This window comes from Procambarus clarkii, chromosome 22 (genome assembly GCF_040958095.1).
Source record: "Procambarus clarkii isolate CNS0578487 chromosome 22, FALCON_Pclarkii_2.0, whole genome shotgun sequence".
NCBI classification, from domain to species: domain Eukaryota; kingdom Metazoa; phylum Arthropoda; class Malacostraca; order Decapoda; family Cambaridae; genus Procambarus; species Procambarus clarkii.
The window spans coordinates 24,994,061-25,021,367 of record NC_091171.1 but is presented as its reverse complement, the minus strand read 5'-3'; positions in this window follow the sequence as shown (position 1 = coordinate 25,021,367).

Here is a 27,307-nt window from a genome sequence, read left to right as displayed (position 1 = left end):
ACTACAGTCCCCAATAGAAAGAAAACCCGCTGGGTTGTTCATCTTGTCCTTTATACCCAGACACACCTGGGACTTGCTTAACTGTCTCAAGTGAACAGTTTAGCAACCAAGAAGATCTTAAACAGTCTCCGTGGCGCAGTGGTTAGATACTCGCCTGGCGTTTCGCAAGCGCCTTGCCTTGGGTTCGAATCCTGGCCGGGGAGGATTGACCGGGCGCCAATCCTTAACTGTAGCCTCTGTTCACCCAGCAGTGAATGGGTATCTGGTTGTTAAACGATTCGGCGGGGTCGTATTCCGGGGAAATTAGGGTTAAGGACCTGCCCGAAACGCTAAGCGTACTAGTGGCTTTACAAGAATGTAAACTCTTGTAATGTAAAAAAACTCTTGTATGTAAGATTAACATTTACTAACCTTTAACCTTAAGTTATCACGAGGGCGCAAAATTGAGGGAAATCTTCAAAGAACAGTTTCTTTGGTCCTCAGTTAAAGTTTCATTCACAGTTCCTTATATTTCAAATTCTTAAAGCTACATAAAAGTCAAACACATGTATTGTTATATTCACATATATTGATGAGAACTGCTAGACGGTGGGTGGTAATACCTGGGCATGTTGATCTTGACACTCTGAAGCTTCCACTGAAGGGTTATAGGTCAAGCTTAGACACCTGACTCACACAGTCATGTGTGTTTGCGCCACTCATTTTCTACGTTCGAGTCAGGGGTGTGGGGGTTAGGGTATGAATAGGCTTTTGTCAGGTGTGCGGGGGGGGGGGCGGGGTGAAGGTTTGTAGGCTTGTTGGGTGTTTGTGAGGGTCTGAGGACTTGTCAGGTGTGTGAGGACGAGGAAGTGTTGGGATATAAATTAACGATTTCGAAGAAGAATTGTACAAATTGCCATTTTGTGAACGCTTCAAGCGGCTTTAGCCCAGCAAGGACACTCAGTGCTTGCAACAGCCTTGACAAGGACATTCAGTGCTTCTAACAGCCTTGACAAGGACACTCAGTGCTTGCAACAGTCTTGACAAGGACACTCAGTGCTTGCAACAGCCTTGACAAGGACACTCAGTGCTTGCAACAGTCTTGACAAGGACACTTAGTGCTTGCAACAGCCTTGACAAGGACACTCAGTGCTTGCAACAGCCTTGACAAGGACACTCAGTGCTTGCAACAGCCTTGACAAGGACACTCAGTGCTTGCAACAGCCTTGACAAGGACACTCAGTGCTTGCAACAGCCTTGACAAGGACACTCAGTGCTTGCAACAGCCTTGACAAGGACAAGCTGGGCCTCTGGCCAATGATAATGGCACGTGCAACCCTCCAACAATCCATTGTAACAATGCGGCCACGCACAGCTGGCGGATAACCAAAACACTAATCACGTGGGCGAGCCGGAGGGAGGGACGGGGACATTCCCACTCACTGCTGGGGACAGGAAGACAGGTAACTGTCATTCCCACTCACTTCTGTGGACAGGAAGACATGTAACTGTCTCCTTCGTATTACTATCTGTAATACGTATTACTATCTGTAATACGTATTACTATCTGTAATACTGTATTACTATCTCCTTCGGTGGTTATAATAGGAGCTGCCTCGTATGGGCCAATAGGCCTGCTGCAGTTCTCATTACTACTATCCCCTACACCTGACTTTCCTCCTCAGCTCTCTCTTGCCTATTTAATGCCTGTCCCTACCTGTCCTCATCACAATCGACTTGAGAATGGTCCAGGACGGACCGAAATGTCGTCGTCCCTTCAATTTCTAGTGTGTGGTCTGGTCAACATGTAACTGTCATTCCCAGCCCCCTGTTGCATGGGAATGTCCCGGGAACCAGTTCCTGAAATCGACCTTGGTGGCTATAATGGCAGTTGTTGAACTTGGTGGAACATTTGCTGCATCAGGAGTGGAAATAAGAGTTACAGGGTATTGTCAATATTTTCTAAGACGGTTTATATAAGGTTTTAATATTTGAGTGGTGATATTTCTTAATGTATTAAAGGTATGGTTCGAGTACTATATTTATCTTCACCTATCCTCTTATCTTATCTTGCCTCCTCTCACCTTTCCTCTCTCTCTCTTACCTTATATTGGCATAGGACTTGATAAGGGGTCCAAGATGGACCGAAACGTCGCAATTTTCCTTTCATCTTATGCGTATAGGTTGGAATATTGATATCCGATTTGGTCTTGACGCAGCTAACAAGGCACTTAGAATAGCCAGCATTTGGTGGTGCCAAAGGTTATCTAACAAAATGGCTCTGTGGACATTTGTGTAACAGAAGTGTTTGTCATTTACTACGAAATAGTGTTGTTTTGTTTTCAGTCAGATGCATACCGTGGCGGCGTGCGCAGGTCTACACTTTCCGTGGCGGCGTGCGCAGGTCTATACTTACCGTGGCGACGTGCGCAGGTCTACACTTACCGTGGCGGCGTGCGCAGGTCTATACTTTCCGTGGCGGCGTGCGCAGGTCTACACTTACCGTGGCGGCGTGCGCAGGTCTATACTTACCGTGGCGGCGTGCGCAGGTCTACACTTACCGTGGCGGCGTGTGCAGGTCTACACTTACCGTGGCGGCGTGCACAGGTCTACACTTACCGTGGCGGCGTGCACAGGTCTACACTTACCGTGGCGGCGTGCACAGGTCTACACTTACCGTGGCGGCGTGCACAGGTCTACACTAACCGTGGCGGCGTGCACAGGTCTACACTTACCGTGGCGGCGTGCGCAGGTCTACACTTTCCGTGGCGGCGTGCGCAGGTCTACACTTACCGTGGCGGCGTGCGCAGGTCTACACTTACCGTGGCGGCGTGCGCAGGTCTAAACTTTCCGTGGCGGCGTGCGCAGGTCTACACTTTCCGTGGCGGCGTGCACAGGCCTACACTTACCGTGGCGGTGTGCGCAGGCTTACACTTACCGTGGCGGCGTGCACAGGTCTACACTTACCGTGGCGGCGTGCGCAGGCTTACACTTACCGTGGCGGCGTGCACAGGTCTACACTTACCGTGGCGGCGTGCACAGGCCTACATTTACCGTGGCGACGTGCGCAGGCCTACACTTACCGTGGCGACGTGCACAGGTCTACACTTACCGTGGCGGCGTGCACAGGTCTACACTTACCGTGGCGGTGTGCGCAGGCTTACACTTACCGTGGCGGCGTGCACAGGTCTACACTTACCGTGGCGGCGTGCACAGGTCTACACTTACCGTGGCGGCGTGCACAGGTCTACACTTACCGTGGCGGCGTGCGCAGGCCTACACTTACCGTGGCGACGTGCGCAGGCCTACACTTACCGTGGCGACGTGCGCAGGCCTACACTTACCGTGGCGACGTGCGCAGGCCTACACTTACCGTGGCGACGTGCGCAGGCCTACATTTACCGTGGCGGCGTGCGCAGGCCTACATTTACCGTGGCGGCGTGCGCAGGTCTACACTTACCGTGGCGGCGTGCGCAGGCCTACACTTACCGTGGCGGCGTGCACAGGTCTACACTTACCGTGGCGGCGTGCGCAGGCCTACACTTACCGTGGCGACGTGCGCAGGCCTACATTTACCGTGGCGGCGTGCGCAGGCCTACACTTACCGTGGCGGCGTGCGCAGGCCTACACTTTCCGTGGCGGCGTGCACAGGCCTACACTTACCGTGGCGGTGTGCGCAGGCCTACACTTACCGTGGCGGCGTGCGCAGGCCTACACTTTCCGTGTCTTGATCCATATACAAACAGCTGACGAGGCTTCTACCGTCAGTGTAGATGAGTTACCGTAAACAGGTCTCAATAAGCCACAGACTCCTTGGCTGGTGCCTTGAGAAGTATTGAATCATCCCTTATACCTTCTGCAGAAATTTTGGAATCGAATGTAGTAAAAAAAATGTAATTTCTGATTTTAAAGTCAATAATCATTACATGAAACGGCATACAAATACCTCCACGTGGTTTCAGCAGTAAAACTGTTAATGAGTGACATCGTTGGCTGAAAGACTATAGTACCGATGGATAAGGTCGTTGATAAGCACTTGGGTGTTACTGTTAACTATACCAGACTGTCGTGCATGTTAGCTCTCAAGTTTACTACCACGCTTTCCACTTAATAATTATCCCTTAGCACTAGGCTCAAGAAACTACACACAGCACAGAACAAAGTCTTGAGCGTGAGTCTCTGTGTTCCCAGCTGCTCAAGAGGGCAGAACTGAGGCCTACCACCTTATATGGAAAATTATACAACAAAATACGACTCCCTGGATTAATATCGTGAGTCACAACAGCTCCCACGCCGCCGCCGCCTCCAGGCAAACTTTGGCCGGCCAGTAAGTGCTGCCAACGCACCGTCAGGCAGCCTGCAGCCAGATTCACGAAACAGTTACGCAAGCACTTACGAACCTATCCATCTTTCCTCAATCTTTGGTGACTTTGTTTAAAATTGTTAAACAGTTAATGAGCTCCGAAGTACCAGGAGGCTGTTTATAACAATAACAACAGTTGATTGGCAAGTTTTCATGCTTGTAAACTGTTTAGTAAATGTAACCAAAGCCGTCAAAGATTGAGGAAAGATGTACACGTTCGTAAGTACTTCGCGGAACTGCTTCGTGAATCTGGCCTCTGTATACTAACTGGCTGAGTACAAGTGCTGCCAACCTCATCAAATTGAATATTTTATTGTGTTGAGTGTAGCATGTAAAGGTATAGCACTATGTGCACCCTCTCACACGAGTATGATAATCACCCGTCACAGAACAACGGTACTCACGTCCCGCCGCTGCTGGGAGTAACAACACTCGGTACTCACGTCCCGCCGCTGCTGGGAGTAACAACACTTGGTACTCACGTCCCGGCGCTGCTGGGAGTAACAACACTCAGTAATCACGTCCCGGCGCTGCTGGGAGTAACAACACTCAGTAATCACGTCCCGGCGCTGCTGGGAGTAACAACACTCAGTAATCACGTCCCGGCGCTGCTGGGAGTAACAACACTCAGTAATCACGTCCCGGCGCTGCTGGGAGTAACAACACTCGGTACTCACGTCCCGGCGCTGCTGGGAGTAACAACACTCGGTACTCACGTCCCGGCGCTGCTGAGAGTAACAACACTCAGTAATCACGTCCCGGCGCTGCTGGGAGTAACAACACTCAGTAATCACGTCCCGGCGCTGCTGGGAGTAACAACACTCGGTACTCACGTCCCGGCGCTGCTGAGAGTAACAACACTCGGTACTCACGTCCCGGCGCTGCTGGGAGTAACAACACTCAGTAATCACGTCCCGGCGCTGCTGGGAGTAACAACACTCGGCACTCACGTCCCGGCGCTGCTGGGAGTAACAACACTTGGTACTCACGTCCCGGCGCTGCTGGGAGTAACAACACTTGGTACTCACGTCCCGGCGCTGCTGGGAGTAACAACACTTGGTACTCACGTCCCGGCGCTGCTGGGAGTAACAACACTTGGTACTCACGTCCCGGCGCTGCTGAGAGTAACAACACTTGGTACTCACGTCCCGGCGCTGCTGGGAGTAACAACACTCGGTACTCACGTCCCGGCGCTGCTGGGAGTAACAACACTCGGTACTCACGTCCCGGCGCTGCTGGGAGTAACAACACTCGGTACTCACGTCCCGGCGCTGCTGGGAGTAACAACACTTGGTACTCACGTCCCGGCGCTGCTGGGAGTAACAACACTCGGTACTCACGTCCCGGCGCTGCTGGGAGTAACAACACTCAGTAATCACGTCCCGGCGCTGCTGAGAGTAACAACACTTGGTACTCACGTCCCGGCGCTGCTGGGAGTAACAACACTCAGTAATCACGTCCCGGCGCTGCTGGGAGCAACAACACTCGGTACTCACGTCCCGGCGCTGCTGAGAGTAACAACACTTGGTACTCACGTCCCGGCGCTGCTGGGAGTAACAACACTCAGTAATCACGTCCCGGCGCTGCTGGGAGCAACAACACTCGGTAATCACGTCCCGGCGCTGCTGGGAGTAACAACACTCAGTAATCACGTCCCGGCGCTGCTGGGAGTAACAACACTCAGTAATCACGTCCCGCCGCTGGGAGTAACAACACTCAGTACTCACGTCCCGGCGCTGCTGGGAGTAACAACACTCAGTAATCACGTCCCGGCGCTGCTGGGAGTAACAACACTTGGTACTCACGTCCCGCCGCTGCTGGGAGCAACAACACTCGGTACTCACGTCCCGGCGCTGCTGGGAGCAACAACACTCGGTAATCACGTCCCGGCGCTGCTGGGAGTAACAACACTCAGTAATCACGTCCCGCCGCTGCTGGGAGTAACAACACTCAGTAATCACGTCCCGCCGCTGCTGGGAGTAACAACACTCAGTAATCACGTCCCGGCGCTGCTGGGAGTAACAACACTCAGTAATCACGTCCCGCCGCTGCTGGGAGTAACAACACTCAGTAATCACGTCCCGCCGCTGCTGGGAGTAACAACACTCAGTAATCACGTCCCGCCGCTGCTGGGAGTAACAACACTCAGTAATCACGTCCCGCCGCTGCTGGGAGTAACAACACTCAGTAATCACGTCCCGGCGCTGCTGGGAGTAACAACACTCAGTAATCACGTCCCGCCGCTGCTGGGAGTAACAACACTCAGTAATCACGTCCCGGCGCTGCTGGGAGTAACAACACTCAGTAATCACGTCCCGCCGCTGAGAGTAACAACACTCAGTAATCACGTCCCGCCGCTGCTGAGAGTAACAACACTCAGTAATCACGTCCCGCCGCTGCTGGGAGTAACAACACTCAGTAATCACGTCCCGCCGCTGCTGGGAGTAACAACACTCAGTAATCACGTCCCGCCGCTGCTGGGAGTAACAACACTCAGTAATCACGTCCCGGCGCTGCTGGGAGTAACAACACTCAGTAATCACGTCCCGGCGCTGCTGGGAGTAACAACACTCAGTAATCACGTCCCGGCGCTGCTGGGAGCAACAACACTCGGTACTCACGTCCCGGCGCTGCTGGGAGCAACAACACTTGGTAATCACGTCCCGGCGCTGCTGGGAGTAACAACACTCAGTAATCACGTCCCGGCGCTGCTGGGAGTAACAACACTCAGTAATCACGTCCCGGCGCTGCTGGGAGTAACAACACTTGGTAATCACGTCCCGGCGCTGCTGAGAGCAACAACACTCGGTACTCACGTCCCGCCGCTGGGAGTAACAACACTTGGTATTATTAACAACAACACGTGGTCACTGTCCTTACTCTCAAGGGAAGGGAAGTATCAGGAGAAACTGCCGTTTGTTGTTGTTTTAGATTTAACTACTCACAACGAAGTGTCTATGTAGCACGGGCTATGGTGAGCCCGTAATAAGAGAGAAACTGCCAAGCCATTATGTCTATATAGCACTTGGGATTTGGGATGGGACGTTGGGGGGGGGGGCAAGAAGAGGAGAGGAATGGTGCCCAACCACTTGGACGGTCGGAAATTGAACGCCGACCTGCATGAAGCCCAGACCGAGAGTTCTGTTCAACTAGCAATACGTCGCACTGCAGCAGTTTGTAATGTCTAAAGCTATATTTACATGAATTTACATGAGGCCCACTAGTGGCCTCGACGAGGACAGGAAGCCGGTGGCTTGTCAAAGACTACTATAATTTGACTAAACAAATAGCTAAGCTTCACACACACATACGACTAAATACTATTACACCGAAAAACACATTATAAATCTTATATTATTTATACATAATGTAATAATGCATTGAGTAAAAGGTTGAGAATTTCCATTGTAAGATTATAGCCTAACATACGTATGTCATATTATGTCATAAACATGACATAAACGAGCCAGTTAAAGCTGCATGAAACTCAACTAAAACTTGGCTTCCTAATCTCTTAAATAATCACACTACTACAAGAAATTAATCTGACTAAAGAAATCACAAACATTAATACCGCTTTCAGTAAAAGCTTTGATCCGCTAACAACAGAGAGAGAGAGAGAGATGCGTGCAGACAACCCATCACTGAACACCATCAACCCATCAACCACATGTTCATCCGTGATGAACAAGTTAAGAAACATGAAGGGCGGGCTGACGGGACGAGTGGGCCATTGACTTGCTCTCAACCGTCTTCTCCAGCTCTTCCGGAAAGTCCAAAGGTTGCTGGTTGAACCAGTTTGGGAAACTTCAGAGCAGATTCTTGGCCCGTACACACACACACACACACACACACACACACACACACACACACACACACACACACACACACACACACACACACACACACACACACACACTCTTCTAGAATCACAAAAACAGCAAGACCTGGGGTTGATATTACACCAGACCTGTCCCCCCGAAGCCCACATCAGGAGGATAACATCAGCAGCATATGCCATATGGTTAGCCAGCATAAGAACAACTTTTAGAAACTTGTGTAAGGAATCATTCAGAATCTTGTATACCACGTAAGTCAGACTAATCCTAGAGCATGCAGCTCCAGCATGGAGTCCAGCATATCTCGTCAAGAACAAAACTAAATTGGAGAAGGCTCAGAGGTTCTGGCACTACCAGACTAGTGCCCGAACTGATTTTTTTTATCAAACACATTTAGGTACATCTGCATTTGTGCAGCTACCCTAGACTACGAGAAGGCGTACAGTGTGTCAAAAAGCTAGCTACGTGATGCTAAAATTCCCATCACACAGGATGGTTAATCGTACAGAGGCATGTGATCAGTAGTCTGCACTGGCAGACTCTCGGTGCATCATGAGGATATCATCATGAACACAAGAGGTAATAAGGCAGCAGTGATACTAAAAGTCCTCATTTCGCAGGATAGTTAGTCATACAGGACCATACGTTCAGTAGCCTGCACTGGCAAATTTTGTCCTGTACTGTTCTGCATTGGCGGGGACATGATCAACACATACAAGATTCTCAAAGGATCTAGGGTAGACAAAGACACAAAGGACACACGCACTAGGGGCCACAGGTGGAAACTGAGTGCCCAAAATGAGCCATTAAGACATTAGAAAGATTTTTTTTGTGTCAGAGTAGTTAATAAATGGAATGGATTAGGCAGTGATGTGGTGGAGGCTGACTCCATACACAGTTTTAAGTGTAGATATGATAGAGCCCAGTAGGCTCAGGAACCTGTACACCAGTTGATTGACGGTTGAGAGGCGGGACCAAAGAGCCAGAGCTCTTTGTTTTATAAAGCGGACTGGAGTCTGTTTACTCCAGGCTACTCTATCCGCTCTGCCTCTCTTCAGCGCTCCTTCCTTATAACACTACTCGACGCTGCCCTCCACTCTCTTCCTGGACCTCCTGTGACATGCAGAGGAATTCAGATGACACTGGGATTGTTATGAGAGTAGACACCATAGAGGACACAGCAAACCTTCAATCAGATGTAATCAGGTCTTTCTATGGGCTACAGAAAATAATATGGCGTCTAACGAAGATAATTTCCAGCTCATGCGCTACGGAAAAAATGAAAATATAAAAACGGAAACCGCGTACAAAACTCAGTCAAATCATAACATTGAACGAAAAAGGAATGTAAAGGATTTGGGGGTACTCATGTCGGAAGACCTTACATTTAAAGAACACAATAAAGTAGCCGTCACAACTACAAGGAAAAATGACAGGTTGGATAACAAGAACCTTTCACACTAGAGATGCTATACCGATAATGATACTCTTCAAGACGCTAGTGCTCTCTAGAGTGGAGTACTGCTGCACAATGACAGCCCTTTTCAAAGCTGGAGAAATTGCTGACCTGGAGAGCGTTCAGAGATCCTTTACTGCTAGAATCTACTCAGTAAAACATCTAAACTACTGGGACCGACTAAAGAGCCTAAATCTGTATTCTCTTGAGCGCAGGCGCGAGAGATACATAATAATTTACACGTGGAAAATATTAGAGGGGCTGGTCCCAAACCTGCACACAGAAATAACATCACATGAGACCAGAAGACATGGCAGGATGTGCAGAATATCCCCGTTGAAAAGCAGAGGTGCAACAGGTACTCTGAGAGAGAACTCTATCAACATTAGAGGCCCGAGACTTCAACACGCTTCCACGACACATAAGGGGCATAACTGGCCGACCCCTCACAGTGTTCAAGAGAGAACTGGATAAACACCTCCAAAACATACCTGATCAACCAGGCTGTGATTCATACGTCAGGCTGCGTCGAACAACCGGTTTGACCAGTCCAGCAGCAAGGAGGCCTGGTCGAGGACCGGGCCGCGGGGACGCCGAGCCCCGAAATCATCTCAAGGTAACCCTCATAACATTATATATATAATATATTTTGTGACGTAAAAGTGAAAGATTAGAGCAGTGGCTATTCCGACTGGTGAAATGCCAGTCACATTAAATAAAAAAAGAAAAACAAAGTCAATAAAACTGCTTCTGACCTCTTTACGGTGCGAGAGCTGCGGGATAAATTCCAAAAGAATGAAAATCTTAAATATTTAATATAATAAAAATGACTAACAACAAATAAGACAATTCCCATACTCTATTTGGCGAGAAAAAATACAATGCAAAAATGAACATGTGACAGTTACGTTAATAGCAAATAAAGGTGCAAAATATACTTTATACAAGAGCTGCTCGAGTCTACCGACACCCGGGGGAGTGAGAGTAGATCTTGCAGCTTGGAGCACCAAGAGTATTCTGAGGTCTGGCCGGTGTTGTTGTTGTTGTTTAAGATTCAGCTACTGGGAACAAAAAGTTCCAAGTAGCACGGGCTATGGTGAGCCCGTAGTGGACTTACCTGGCACAGGAGCGGTGCTGTAACTTTGTGGTGTGGCCAGTGGTGAGCTGCTTATACAGGTGGCCAGGCCTAGTGTGTGTGTATATATATATATATATATATATATATATATATATATATATATATATATATATATATACACACACGTACCTGTGGACGAGACAATCGGAAGATTGTCAATTCAGACAAAAATCAGAGGATACAACTGACGATTTACTATAAAACCAGAAAAACGGCCAGCCTACTCATGAGAAACTCTCCAGACACAAAACAGAACGCTTTAAAAGAGACTAACGTCGTCTATGCCTTCAAATGCCCACTTGGGGACTGTAAGCTCCAAAAAACCCAGTATATAGGCAAGACAACAACATCTCTTTCTAGGCGTTTAACGATGCATAAGCAACAGGGCTCCATTAAGGAACATATAATCTCTTCCCATAACCAAACCATCGCCAGAGAAATCCTAGTAAACAACACAGAAATCATCGATAGATACAGCGATAGCAGGCGGCTTGACGTTTGCGAGGCACTACACATCAAGAAGTCAACACCAGCAATCAACAGCCAATTATTGCACAACTATATTCTACCCACCTCAAGACTCCGCTCCAATATAGAAGCATCAAGAAATATGGACCAATAGGCTTTCTACAAACACTTCTATTCAATACCCATTGTTTCTGTTCTGTCTTGTGTTGATACTTTTAATACCCTATTAATATCCCCTCCTGTTCTGTCTTGTGTTAATGCCACATCACCCTTACCACCTCACTCAAATGTAGATATAAAATCAGAGATACGTTCTAATCAGTTGTGTATTTGTGAAGTCTTTGAAAATGTAATAAGTTTTACGAAACGCGCCCGTGTCGCGTCAGACTAGAAATAAAAATGAATTTTGGAGAAGTGATTTTTGATTTACCTCCAACAGTGAAGCGTAATGTACGAAAGATTGAGAAAATTCGTGTTAGAATTATTAATCTTACTTTTTCGGTCATATTTAATAATATATGTCTACAGGAAAGACTGCTACCAAAATATACTAATATATATATATATATATATATATATATATATATATATATATATATATATATATATATATATATATATATATATATATATATATATATATATATATATATGTCGTACCTAGTAGCCAGAACGCACTTCTCAGCCTACTATGCAAGGCCCGATTTGCCTAATAAGCCAAGTTTTCATGAATTGATTGTTTTTCGACGACCTAACCTACCTAACCTAACTTTCTTGGCTACCTAACCTAACCTAACCTATAAAGATAGGTTAGGATAGGTTAGGTAGGGTTGGTTAGGTTCGGTTATATATCTACGTTAATTTTAACTCCAATAAAAAAAAATTAACCTCATACATAATGAAATGGGTAGCTTTATCATTTCATAAGAAAAAAATTTGAGAAAATATATTAATTCAGGAAAACTTGGCTTATTAGGCAAATTTGGCCTTGCATAGTAGGCTGACAAGTGCGTTCTGGCTACTAGGTACGACATATATATATATATATATATATATATATATAAGCCTATACTTGCATAAACCACAAGTGAAGATAAACAATCTTTGGACAACACCCACCAGTGGGACTCGAACCCAGAAAGCACAACTACCTTCCAGTAGCTGGCATAACTAGTATGCTTTAACCCACTACGCCATCAGACCTTACAAAAGAAGTAGATAGTTCGAGATATATATATCTCAAACATCTCTACCTCCCGAAGGCACCAGATGAGTGAGGGGTCAGTCTGCAATTTTCGTCAAGCCACTGTCAATGTGAGAGAACTCGTGTCCAGCTTATAAGCCTATACTTGCATAAACCACAAGTGAAGATAAACAATCTTTGGACAACACCCACCAGTGGGACTCGAACCCAGAAAGCACAACTACCTTCCAGTAGCTGGCATAACTAGTATGCTTTAACCCACTACGCCATCAGACCTTACAAAAGAAGTAGATAGTTCGAGATATATATATCTCAAACATCTCTACCTCCCGAAGGCACCAGATGAGTGAGGGGTCAGTCTGCAATTTTCGTCAAGCCACTGTCAATGTGAGAGAACTCGTGTCCAGCTTATAAGCCTATACTTGCATAAACCACAAGTGAAGATAAACAATCTTTGGACAACACCCACCAGTGGGACTCGAACCCAGAAAGCACAACTACCTTCCAGTAGCTGGCATAACTAGTATGCTTTAACCCACTACGCCATCAGACCTTACAAAAGAAGTAGATAGTTCGAGATATATATATCTCAAACATCTCTACCTCCCGAAGGCACCAGATGAGTGAGGGGTCAGTCTGCAATTTTCGTCAAGCCACTGTCAATGTGAGAGAACTCGTGTCCAGCTTATAAGCCTATACTTGCATAAACCACAAGTGAAGATAAACAATCTTTGGACAACACCCACCAGTGGGACTCGAACCCAGAAAGCACAACTACCTTCCAGTAGCTGGCATAACTAGTATGCTTTAACCCACTACGCCATCAGACCTTACAAAAGAAGTAGATAGTTCGAGATATATATATCTCAAACATCTCTACCTCCCGAAGGCACCAGATGAGTGAGGGGTCAGTCTGCAATTTTCGTCAAGCCACTGTCAATGTGAGAGAACTCGTGTCCAGCTTATAAGCCTATACTTGCATAAACCACAAGTGAAGATAAACAATCTTTGGACAACACCCACCAGTGGGACTCGAACCCAGAAAGCACAACTACCTTCCAGTAGCTGGCATAACTAGTATGCTTTAACCCACTACGCCATCAGACCTTACAAAAGAAGTAGATAGTTCGAGATATATATATCTCAAACATCTCTACCTCCCGAAGGCACCAGATGAGTGAGGGGTCAGTCTGCAATTTTCGTCAAGCCACTGTCAATGTGAGAGAACTCGTGTCCAGCTTATAAGCCTATACTTGCATAAACCACAAGTGAAGATAAACAATCTTTGGACAACACCCACCAGTGGGACTCGAACCCAGAAAGCACAACTACCTTCCAGTAGCTGGCATAACTAGTATGCTTTAACCCACTACGCCATCAGACCTTACAAAAGAAGTAGATAGTTCGAGATATATATATCTCAAACATCTCTACCTCCCGAAGGCACCAGATGAGTGAGGGGTCAGTCTGCAATTTTCGTCAAGCCACTGTCAATGTGAGAGAACTCGTGTCCAGCTTATAAGCCTATACTTGCATAAACCACAAGTGAAGATAAACAATCTTTGGACAACACCCACCAGTGGGACTCGAACCCAGAAAGCACAACTACCTTCCAGTAGCTGGCATAACTAGTATGCTTTAACCCACTACGCCATCAGACCTTACAAAAGAAGTAGATAGTTCGAGATATATATATCTCAAACATCTCTACCTCCCGAAGGCACCAGATGAGTGAGGGGTCAGTCTGCAATTTTCGTCAAGCCACTGTCAATGTGAGAGAACTCGTGTCCAGCTTATAAGCCTATACTTGCATAAACCACAAGTGAAGATAAACAATCTTTGGACAACACCCACCAGTGGGACTCGAACCCAGAAAGCACAACTACCTTCCAGTAGCTGGCATAACTAGTATGCTTTAACCCACTACGCCATCAGACCTTACAAAAGAAGTAGATAGTTCGAGATATATATCTCAAACATCTCTACCTCCCGAAGGCACCAGATGAGTGAGGGGTCAGTCTGCAATTTTCGTCAAGCCACTGTCAATGTGAGAGAACTCGTGTCCAGCTTATAAGCCTATACTTGCATAAACCACAAGTGAAGATAAACAATCTTTGGACAACACCCACCAGTGGGACTCGAACCCAGAAAGCACAACTACCTTCCAGTAGCTGGCATAACTAGTATGCTTTAACCCACTACGCCATCAGACCTTACAAAAGAAGTAGATAGTTCGAGATATATATATCTCAAACATCTCTACCTCCCGAAGGCACCAGATGAGTGAGGGGTCAGTCTGCAATTTTCGTCAAGCCACTGTCAATGTGAGAGAACTCGTGTCCAGCTTATAAGCCTATACTTGCATAAACCACAAGTGAAGATAAACAATCTTTGGACAACACCCACCAGTGGGACTCGAACCCAGAAAGCACAACTACCTTCCAGTAGCTGGCATAACTAGTATGCTTTAACCCACTACGCCATCAGACCTTACAAAAGAAGTAGATAGTTCGAGATATATATATCTCAAACATCTCTACCTCCCGAAGGCACCAGATGAGTGAGGGGTCAGTCTGCAATTTTCGTCAAGCCACTGTCAATGTGAGAGAACTCGTGTCCAGCTTATAAGCCTATACTTGCATAAACCACAAGTGAAGATAAACAATCTTTGGACAACACCCACCAGTGGGACTCGAACCCAGAAAGCACAACTACCTTCCAGTAGCTGGCATAACTAGTATGCTTTAACCCACTACGCCATCAGACCTTACAAAAGAAGTAGATAGTTCGAGATATATATATCTCAAACATCTCTACCTCCCGAAGGCACCAGATGAGTGAGGGGTCAGTCTGCCATTTTCGTCAAGCCACTGTCAATGTGAGAGAACTCGTGTCCAGCTTATAAGCCTATACTTGCATAAACCACAAGTGAAGATAAACAATCTTTGGACAACACCCACCAGTGGGACTCGAACCCAGAAAGCACAACTACCTTCCAGTAGCTGGCATAACTAGTATGCTTTAACCCACTACGCCATCAGACCTTACAAAAGAAGTAGATAGTTCGAGATATATATATCTCAAACATCTCTACCTCCCGAAGGCACCAGATGAGTGAGGGGTCAGTCTGCAATTTTCGTCAAGCCACTGTCAATGTGAGAGAACTCGTGTCCAGCTTATAAGCCTATACTTGCATAAACCACAAGTGAAGATAAACAATCTTTGGACAACACCCACCAGTGGGACTCGAACCCAGAAAGCACAACTACCTTCCAGTAGCTGGCATAACTAGTATGCTTTAACCCACTACGCCATCAGACCTTACAAAAGAAGTAGATAGTTCGAGATATATATATCTCAAACATCTCTACCTCCCGAAGGCACCAGATGAGTGAGGGGTCAGTCTGCAATTTTCGTCAAGCCACTGTCAATGTGAGAGAACTCGTGTCCAGCTTATAAGCCTATACTTGCATAAACCACAAGTGAAGATAAACAATCTTTGGACAACACCCACCAGTGGGACTCGAACCCAGAAAGCACAACTACCTTCCAGTAGCTGGCATAACTAGTATGCTTTAACCCACTACGCCATCAGACCTTACAAAAGAAGTAGATAGTTCGAGATATATATATCTCAAACATCTCTACCTCCCGAAGGCACCAGATGAGTGAGGGGTCAGTCTGCAATTTTCGTCAAGCCACTGTCAATGTGAGAGAACTCGTGTCCAGCTTATAAGCCTATACTTGCATAAACCACAAGTGAAGATAAACAATCTTTGGACAACACCCACCAGTGGGACTCGAACCCAGAAAGCACAACTACCTTCCAGTAGCTGGCATAACTAGTATGCTTTAACCCACTACGCCATCAGACCTTACAAAAGAAGTAGATAGTTCGAGATATATATATCTCAAACATCTCTACCTCCCGAAGGCACCAGATGAGTGAGGGGTCAGTCTGCAATTTTCGTCAAGCCACTGTCAATGTGAGAGAACTCGTGTCCAGCTTATAAGCCTATACTTGCATAAACCACAAGTGAAGATAAACAATCTTTGGACAACACCCACCAGTGGGACTCGAACCCAGAAAGCACAACTACCTTCCAGTAGCTAGCATAACTAGTATGCTTTAACCCACTACGCCATCAGACCTTACAAAAGAAGTAGATAGTTCGAGATATATATATCTCAAACATCTCTACCTCCCGAAGGCACCAGATGAGTGAGGGGTCAGTCTGCAATTTTCGTCAAGCCACTGTCAATGTGAGAGAACTCGTGTCCAGCTTATAAGCCTATACTTGCATAAACCACAAGTGAAGATAAACAATCTTTGGACAACACCCACCAGTGGGACTCGAACCCAGAAAGCACAACTACCTTCCAGTAGCTGGCATAACTAGTATGCTTTAACCCACTACGCCATCAGACCTTACAAAAGAAGTAGATAGTTCGAGATATATATATCTCAAACATCTCTACCTCCCGAAGGCACCAGATGAGTGAGGGGTCAGTCTGCAATTTTCGTCAAGCCACTGTCAATGTGAGAGAACTCGTGTCCAGCTTATAAGCCTATACTTGCATAAACCACAAGTGAAGATAAACAATCTTTGGACAACACCCACCAGTGGGACTCGAACCCAGAAAGCACAACTACCTTCCAGTAGCTGGCATAACTAGTATGCTTTAACCCACTACGCCATCAGACCTTACAAAAGAAGTAGATAGTTCGAGATATATATATCTCAAACATCTCTACCTCCCGAAGGCACCAGATGAGTGAGGGGTCAGTCTGCAATTTTCGTCAAGCCACTGTCAATGTGAGAGAACTCGTGTCCAGCTTATAAGCCTATACTTGCATAAACCACAAGTGAAGATAAACAATCTTTGGACAACACCCACCAGTGGGACTCGAACCCAGAAAGCACAACTACCTTCCAGTAGCTGGCATAACTAGTATGCTTTAACCCACTACGCCATCAGACCTTACAAAAGAAGTAGATAGTTCGAGATATATATATCTCAAACATCTCTACCTCCCGAAGGCACCAGATGAGTGAGGGGTCAGTCTGCAATTTTCGTCAAGCCACTGTCAATGTGAGAGAACTCGTGTCCAGCTTATAAGCCTATACTTGCATAAACCACAAGTGAAGATAAACAATCTTTGGACAACACCCACCAGTGGGACTCGAACCCAGAAAGCACAACTACCTTCCAGTAGCTGGCATAACTAGTATGCTTTAACCCACTACGCCATCAGACCTTACAAAAGAAGTAGATAGTTCGAGATATATATATCTCAAACATCTCTACCTCCCGAAGGCACCAGATGAGTGAGGGGTCAGTCTGCAATTTTCGTCAAGCCACTGTCAATGTGAGAGAACTCGTGTCCAGCTTATAAGCCTATACTTGCATAAACCACAAGTGAAGATAAACAATCTTTGGACAACACCCACCAGTGGGACTCGAACCCAGAAAGCACAACTACCTTCCAGTAGCTGGCATAACTAGTATGCTTTAACCCACTACGCCATCAGACCTTACAAAAGAAGTAGATAGTTCGAGATATATATATCTCAAACATCTCTACCTCCCGAAGGCACCAGATGAGTGAGGGGTCAGTCTGCAATTTTCGTCAAGCCACTGTCAATGTGAGAGAACTCGTGTCCAGCTTATAAGCCTATACTTGCATAAACCACAAGTGAAGATAAACAATCTTTGGACAACACCCACCAGTGGGACTCGAACCCAGAAAGCACAACTACCTTCCAGTAGCTGGCATAACTAGTATGCTTTAACCCACTACGCCATCAGACCTTACAAAAGAAGTAGATAGTTCGAGATATATATATCTCAAACATCTCTACCTCCCGAAGGCACCAGATGAGTGAGGGGTCAGTCTGCAATTTTCGTCAAGCCACTGTCAATGTGAGAGAACTCGTGTCCAGCTTATAAGCCTATACTTGCATAAACCACAAGTGAAGATAAACAATCTTTGGACAACACCCACCAGTGGGACTCGAACCCAGAAAGCACAACTACCTTCCAGTAGCTGGCATAACTAGTATGCTTTAACCCACTACGCCATCAGACCTTACAAAAGAAGTAGATAGTTCGAGATATATATATCTCAAACATCTCTACCTCCCGAAGGCACCAGATGAGTGAGGGGTCAGTCTGCCATTTTCGTCAAGCCACTGTCAATGTGAGAGAACTCGTGTCCAGCTTATAAGCCTATACTTGCATAAACCACAAGTGAAGATAAACAATCTTTGGACAACACCCACCAGTGGGACTCGAACCCAGAAAGCACAACTACCTTCCAGTAGCTGGCATAACTAGTATGCTTTAACCCACTACGCCATCAGACCTTACAAAAGAAGTAGATAGTTCGAGATATATATATCTCAAACATCTCTACCTCCCGAAGGCACCAGATGAGTGAGGGGTCAGTCTGCAATTTTCGTCAAGCCACTGTCAATGTGAGAGAACTCGTGTCCAGCTTATAAGCCTATACTTGCATAAACCACAAGTGAAGATAAACAATCTTTGGACAACACCCACCAGTGGGACTCGAACCCAGAAAGCACAACTACCTTCCAGTAGCTGGCATAACTAGTATGCTTTAACCCACTACGCCATCAGACCTTACAAAAGAAGTAGATAGTTCGAGATATATATATCTCAAATATCTCTACCTCCCGAAGGCACCAGATGAGTGAGGGGTCAGTCTGCAATTTTCGTCAAGCCACTGTCAATGTGAGAGAACTCGTGTCCAGCTTATAAGCCTATACTTGCATAAACCACAAGTGAAGATAAACAATCTTTGGACAACACCCACCAGTGGGACTCGAACCCAGAAAGCACAACTACCTTCCAGTAGCTGGCATAACTAGTATGCTTTAACCCACTACGCCATCAGACCTTACAAAAGAAGTAGATAGTTCGAGATATATATATCTCAAACATCTCTACCTCCCGAAGGCACCAGATGAGTGAGGGGTCAGTCTGCAATTTTCGTCAAGCCACTGTCAATGTGAGAGAACTCGTGTCCAGCTTATAAGCCTATACTTGCATAAACCACAAGTGAAGATAAACAATCTTTGGACAACACCCACCAGTGGGACTCGAACCCAGAAAGCACAACTACCTTCCAGTAGCTGGCATAACTAGTATGCTTTAACCCACTACGCCATCAGACCTTACAAAAGAAGTAGATAGTTCGAGATATATATATCTCAAACATCTCTACCTCCCGAAGGCACCAGATGAGTGAGGGGTCAGTCTGCAATTTTCGTCAAGCCACTGTCAATGTGAGAGAACTCGTGTCCAGCTTATAAGCCTATACTTGCATAAACCACAAGTGAAGATAAACAATCTTTGGACAACACCCACCAGTGGGACTCGAACCCAGAAAGCACAACTACCTTCCAGTAGCTGGCATAACTAGTATGCTTTAACCCACTACGCCATCAGACCTTACAAAAGAAGTAGATAGTTCGAGATATATATATCTCAAACATCTCTACCTCCCGAAGGCACCAGATGAGTGAGGGGTCAGTCTGCAATTTTCGTCAAGCCACTGTCAATGTGAGAGAACTCGTGTCCAGCTTATAAGCCTATACTTGCATAAACCACAAGTGAAGATAAACAATCTTTGGACAACACCCACCAGTGGGACTCGAACCCAGAAAGCACAACTACCTTCCAGTAGCTGGCATAACTAGTATGCTTTAACCCACTACGCCATCAGACCTTACAAAAGAAGTAGATAGTTCGAGATATATATATCTCAAACATCTCTACCTCCCGAAGGCACCAGATGAGTGAGGGGTCAGTCTGCAATTTTCGTCAAGCCACTGTCAATGTGAGAGAACTCGTGTCCAGCTTATAAGCCTATACTTGCATAAACCACAAGTGAAGATAAACAATCTTTGGACAACACCCACCAGTGGGACTCGAACCCAGAAAGCACAACTACCTTCCAGTAGCTGGCATAACTAGTATGCTTTAACCCACTACGCCATCAGACCTTACAAAAGAAGTAGATAGTTCGAGATATATATATCTCAAACATCTCTACCTCCCGAAGGCACCAGATGAGTGAGGGGTCAGTCTGCAATTTTCGTCAAGCCACTGTCAATGTGAGAGAACTCGTGTCCAGCTTATAAGCCTATACTTGCATAAACCACAAGTGAAGATAAACAATCTTTGGACAACACCCACCAGTGGGACTCGAACCCAGAAAGCACAACTACCTTCCAGTAGCTGGCATAACTAGTATGCTTTAACCCACTACGCCATCAGACCTTACAAAAGAAGTAGATAGTTCGAGATATATATATCTCAAACATCTCTACCTCCCGAAGGCACCAGATGAGTGAGGGGTCAGTCTGCAATTTTCGTCAAGCCACTGTCAATGTGAGAGAACTCGTGTCCAGCTTATAAGCCTATACTTGCATAAACCACAAGTGAAGATAAACAATCTTTGGACAACACCCACCAGTGGGACTCGAACCCAGAAAGCACAACTACCTTCCAGTAGCTGGCATAACTAGTATGCTTTAACCCACTACGCCATCAGACCTTACAAAAGAAGTAGATAGTTCGAGATATATATATCTCAAACATCTCTACCTCCCGAAGGCACCAGATGAGTGAGGGGTCAGTCTGCAATTTTCGTCAAGCCACTGTCAATGTGAGAGAACTCGTGTCCAGCTTATAAGCCTATACTTGCATAAACCACAAGTGAAGATAAACAATCTTTGGACAACACCCACCAGTGGGACTCGAACCCAGAAAGCACAACTACCTTCCAGTAGCTGGCATAACTAGTATGCTTTAACCCACTACGCCATCAGACCTTACAAAAGAAGTAGATAGTTCGAGATATATATATCTCAAACATCTCTACCTCCCGAAGGCACCAGATGAGTGAGGGGTCAGTCTGCAATTTTCGTCAAGCCACTGTCAATGTGAGAGAACTCGTGTCCAGCTTATAAGCCTATACTTGCATAAACCACAAGTGAAGATAAACAATCTTTGGACAACACCCACCAGTGGGACTCGAACCCAGAAAGCACAACTACCTTCCAGTAGCTGGCATAACTAGTATGCTTTAACCCACTACGCCATCAGACCTTACAAAAGAAGTAGATAGTTCGAGATATATATATCTCAAACATCTCTACCTCCCGAAGGCACCAGATGAGTGAGGGGTCAGTCTGCAATTTTCGTCAAGCCACTGTCAATGTGAGAGAACTCGTGTCCAGCTTATAAGCCTATACTTGCATAAACCACAAGTGAAGATAAACAATCTTTGGACAACACCCACCAGTGGGACTCGAACCCAGAAAGCACAACTACCTTCCAGTAGCTGGCATAACTAGTATGCTTTAACCCACTACGCCATCAGACCTTACAAAAGAAGTAGATAGTTCGAGATATATATATCTCAAACATCTCTACCTCCCGAAGGCACCAGATGAGTGAGGGGTCAGTCTGCAATTTTCGTCAAGCCACTGTCAATGTGAGAGAACTCGTGTCCAGCTTATAAGCCTATACTTGCATAAACCACAAGTGAAGATAAACAATCTTTGGACAACACCCACCAGTGGGACTCGAACCCAGAAAGCACAACTACCTTCCAGTAGCTGGCATAACTAGTATGCTTTAACCCACTACGCCATCAGACCTTACAAAAGAAGTAGATAGTTCGAGATATATATATCTCAAACATCTCTACCTCCCGAAGGCACCAGATGAGTGAGGGGTCAGTCTGCAATTTTCGTCAAGCCACTGTCAATGTGAGAGAACTCGTGTCCAGCTTATAAGCCTATACTTGCATAAACCACAAGTGAAGATAAACAATCTTTGGACAACACCCACCAGTGGGACTCGAACCCAGAAAGCACAACTACCTTCCAGTAGCTGGCATAACTAGTATGCTTTAACCCACTACGCCATCAGACCTTACAAAAGAAGTATAGGTTTATGCAAGTATAGGCTTATAAGCTGGACACGAGTTCTCTCACATTGACAGTGGCTTGACGAAAATTGCAGACTGACCCCTCACTCATCTGGTGCCTTCGGGAGGTAGAGATGTTTGAGATATATATATCTCGAACTATCTACTTCTTTTGTAAGGTCTGATGGCGTAGTGGGTTAAAGCATACTAGTTATGCCAGCTACTGGAAGGTAGTTGTGCTTTCTGGGTTCGAGTCCCACTGGTGGGTGTTGTCCAAAGATTGTTTATCTTCACTTGTGGTTTATGCAAGTATAGGCTTATAAGCTGGACACGAGTTCTCTCACATTGACAGTGGCTTGACGAAAATTGCAGACTGACCCCTCACTCATCTGGTGCCTTCGGGAGGTAGAGATGTTTGAGATATATATATCTCGAACTATCTACTTCTTTTGTAAGGTCTGATGGCGTAGTGGGTTAAAGCATACTAGTTATGCCAGCTACTGGAAGGTAGTTGTGCTTTCTGGGTTCGAGTCCCACTGGTGGGTGTTGTCCAAAGATTGTATATATATATATATATATATATATATATATATATATATATATATATATATATATATATATATATATATATATATATATATATATATATATATATATATATATATATATATATATACATATACATATATAATGAGTGCAAATAAGTGGGTGTGGATGGGTTTGCTTTTTTCATGGAGATTTAGGAAAACTTTCAGACGCGAAGGACTGGCACTTTGCTACCTTTTCGTTCCGGATGACTTGGAAACGTCTGGCTCATTGGGCGAACGTGCCCTCGGGGTCATAACTGTGCTGGGAGATACACTAATCAGGGTGACCAAAGACCATAAAATGACCAGTTTCTTGTCCCAGCGTCTTAATGTTGCGTTTCAGAGAGGAAAATGCTTGTTGCATCTTGGCCACACACCCAGCTCTAAGAGGAGCGTAGGGGACGTTTTGAATGGTAATTGGTGCATTTGTAATATGCATTATGTAATCTATTTCCGTTTTCTTTAATTGTAACTGGAGTGTTGTGTGTGTGTGCTAGAGCAGCACTATACGTAGCCACACTTTACCGAGCAAATATAGAAATTTATCATAGGTTTACCTATATATCTACCTATCTTCCTACCTATATACCTACCTACCTACCTACCTACCTACCTACCTACCTACCTACCTACCTACCTACCTACCAACCTACCTATCTACCTACCTACCTACCTACCTACCTACCTACCTACCTACCTACCTACCTACCTACCTATCTGCCTACCTACCTATGTACCTATCTACCTACGTACCAAGGTGTGGTACTAAGGCAAGAGAAGAAACTATTCATGCCAGTGTTGCCTTTGACAGTGTTATATATCAAGATATGTTCTGTGGTATAACAAGTATATGGTCTGTGGTATACCAAGTATATGGTCTGTGGTATACCAAGTATATGGTCTGTGGTATACCAAGTATATGGTCTGTGGTATACCAAGTATATGGTCTGTGGTATACCAAGTATATGGTCTGTGGTATGCCAAGTATATGGTCTGTGGTATACGAAGATATATTCTGTGGTATACCAAGTGTATGTTCTGTGGTATAACAAGTATATGGTCTGTGGTATACGAAGATATATTCTGTGGTATACCAAGTATATAGTCTGTGGTATACCAAGTATATAGTCTGTGGTATACCAAGTATATGTTCTGTGGTATACCAAGTATATAGTCTGTGGTATACCAAGTATATAGTCTGTGGTATACCAAGTATATGTTCTGTGGTATACCAAGTATATAGTCTGTGGTATACCAAGTATATAGTCTGTGGTATACCAAGTATATGGTCTGTGGTGTTCCAAGTATATGGTCTGTGGTATACCAAGTATATGTTCTGTGGTATACCAAGTATATGGTCTGTGGTATACCAAGTATATGTTCTGTGGTATACCAAGTACATAGTCTGTGGTATACCAAGTATATAGTCTGTGGTATACCAAGTATATGGTCTGTGGTGTACCAAGTGTATGTTCTGTGGTATACCAAGTATATGTTCTGTGGTATACGAAGATATATTCTGTGGTATACCAAGTGTATGGTCTGTGGTGTACCAAGTATATGGTCTGTGGTATACCAAGTATATGGTCTGTGGTATACCAAGTATATGGTCTGTGGTATATCAAGTGTATGGTCTGTGGTATACCAAGTGTATGTTCTGTGGTATACCAAGTATATGTTCTGTGGTATACCAAGTATATGGTCTGTGGTATTCCAAGTATATGTTCTGTGGTATACCAAGTATATGGTCTGTGGTATGCCAAGTATATGGTCTGTGGTATACCAAGTATATGTTCTGTGGTATACCAAGTATATGGTCTGTGGTATACCAAGTATATATTCTGTGGTATACCAAGTATATGGTCTGTGGTATACCAAGTATATGGTCTGTGGTATACCAAGTATATGTTCTGTGGTATACCAAGTATATGGTCTGTGGTATACCAAGTATATGGTCTGTGGTATACCAAGTATATGGTCTGTGGTATACCAAGTATATGTTCTGTGGTATACCAAGTATATGTTCTGTGGTATACCAAGTATATGTTCTGTGGTGTACCAAGTATATGGTCTGTTGTATACCAAGTATATGGTCTGTGGTATACCAAGTATATGGTCTGTTGTATACCAAGTATATAGTGTGTGGTATACCAAGGTATGAGCCAGGCTGGTAATGGCGGGTGGTAGAGGCCACTGTGCTGGCCGCTCATAAATCGCTGGACAATTGGAGCCCAGCAGCTGGTCCCTGGGCACACAACACCACCGTCTCGGGCCCCGCCGCCGCCGCCTCTCTCGGGGGACCCACAATTTATTTAGTAATAAATCTCATGAAATTAGGCCTGAAAGGACGAAAACGAGTTATAAAGGTATAAGTTATGGTGACCGGTGACGTCGTGTGACGTCACACTGGTCACCGGTGACGTCGTGTGACGTCACACTGGTCACCGGTGACGTGTGACGTCACACTGGTCACCGGTGATGTGGTGTGATGTCACACTGGTGACGTGGTGTGACGTCACACTGGTCACCGGTGACGTGGTGTGACGTCACACTGTTCACTGGTGACGTCGTGTGACGTCACACTGGTCACCTGTGACGTAGTGTGACGTCACACTGGTCACCGGTGACGTCACCACTAATACAAGCTACACATATATAAACAAATCATATAAGAACATGAGCAGAAACACGTCAAATGTGGATACCTGATCAACCAGCTTGTGAATCGTACGTAAGACTGCACGTACAGCGGCGTGTATAACAATGTGGTTGACCGAACCGTTAACAAAGTACCCGCTAGACCTCTGAGACCCACCACTGGGCTTCCACGACCCACCACTGGTCCCTCACTGTGGAAGTGCCGCCCTAAGGAACCCACAACTGGCGGTACTGAAGAACTGGTCCAACACACGGATATATGAATTTAATTCAATCAAAGTACAAAGTAATGAAGCTGGATACTTGGAGACGGAGACTGATCACAGAAGAAAGCATACTAGAGGAAGATGTACTTGCCTGGTTGATCCATCATAAGAACTGACCGGAAATATGACAATATGACTAAGAAATCATCCAGGGCCTTTTATTCAACATATGGTAAACTGCTTCTGGAATGCACAGTGCCAATGTTGATTCCCTGATTTCACGGGGGAGACATCTCCCGTCACGCAGGGTGCAGTCGCACCTCCACAGATCTCCAGTATTAGCTCTTGATACTGGTAATGGCTCAAAAGGGCCTCCACTTACGGGCTATTCATGCCCGTGCCACCTTTTGGGTGGCTTAATCTTCATCAATCAATCATCCCTGATTTACCAGCCACAAAACGAGTCTGGACATATTCCAGAGGTGTGTGTCATTGAGGCCAGAGTTGGGTTACAAGGACAGTGATAAAGGAAATAAACTTTAGGTCAGAGGAAGATTAAATAATTAGAGGAGGCATCATTACCTCTTACAAAATTCTAATGGGAATATGTATTTGAAATAAGAGGCAAATGGACATGTTGACAAAGGTGGCAATTAATGATTTTAATGAACCATATATAAATTAAAAATAATTTTTTTGTGTCAGAGTAATGAAGACATGGAATGCTCTAAGACGAGAAGATCAAGGTGGAGGCAGACACCATAGACAGAGTCTAATGTAGATATTCCAATACTCTTCCCACCACCCCTTTCTCTACCCTCCCCACAACCCCCTCCTGTACACTCCCTACAGCCTCCTGCTATACACTCCCCACAGCTCTGTAACAATGAAGGGTGTTCCATGATGTTTATACTCCCATAATTGAGAGATTCTCCTATACAAGCTGTATTGTCGCAGCGTATATGGCCCAAGTTCCAGACGTCCGAAAGGGTCACAAGGTTACCTTCTCAGGTAGACGAGATTTGTGAGGGGAGGAATAGCAGCTGCGGCTACCTGAGGTTTTCTTGAGGTTACGAAAGGTTCTAAAGGATTTCTTGAGGCCGAATGTGAGGCGAATCATTATATTTGATACCTGACGAATTGGGCCAGGGGGGCACTTCATATCACAGCCAGAGGACCACAAGTTGAAAGTATTACTGGCTCTTGTGAAGGGACGGGATCCTGGAACCCCTGACTCACGATGGACTTTTTATGGTTGTGTGAGCAGACATGTCGCCTTGATGCCGTAGCTCTGACGTGATCCAGGATCAAAGGCCTCTTGGTTCACCAGGCTGGGGGAGGGGGAGGGGTGCCAGGGGCGCCCCAGTTTGTGAGGAGCAAAAAGGCTAGTGTATATGCTCACCTTGTTACACTCACCAAGGTGTGCTTGCGGGGGTTGAGCTTTT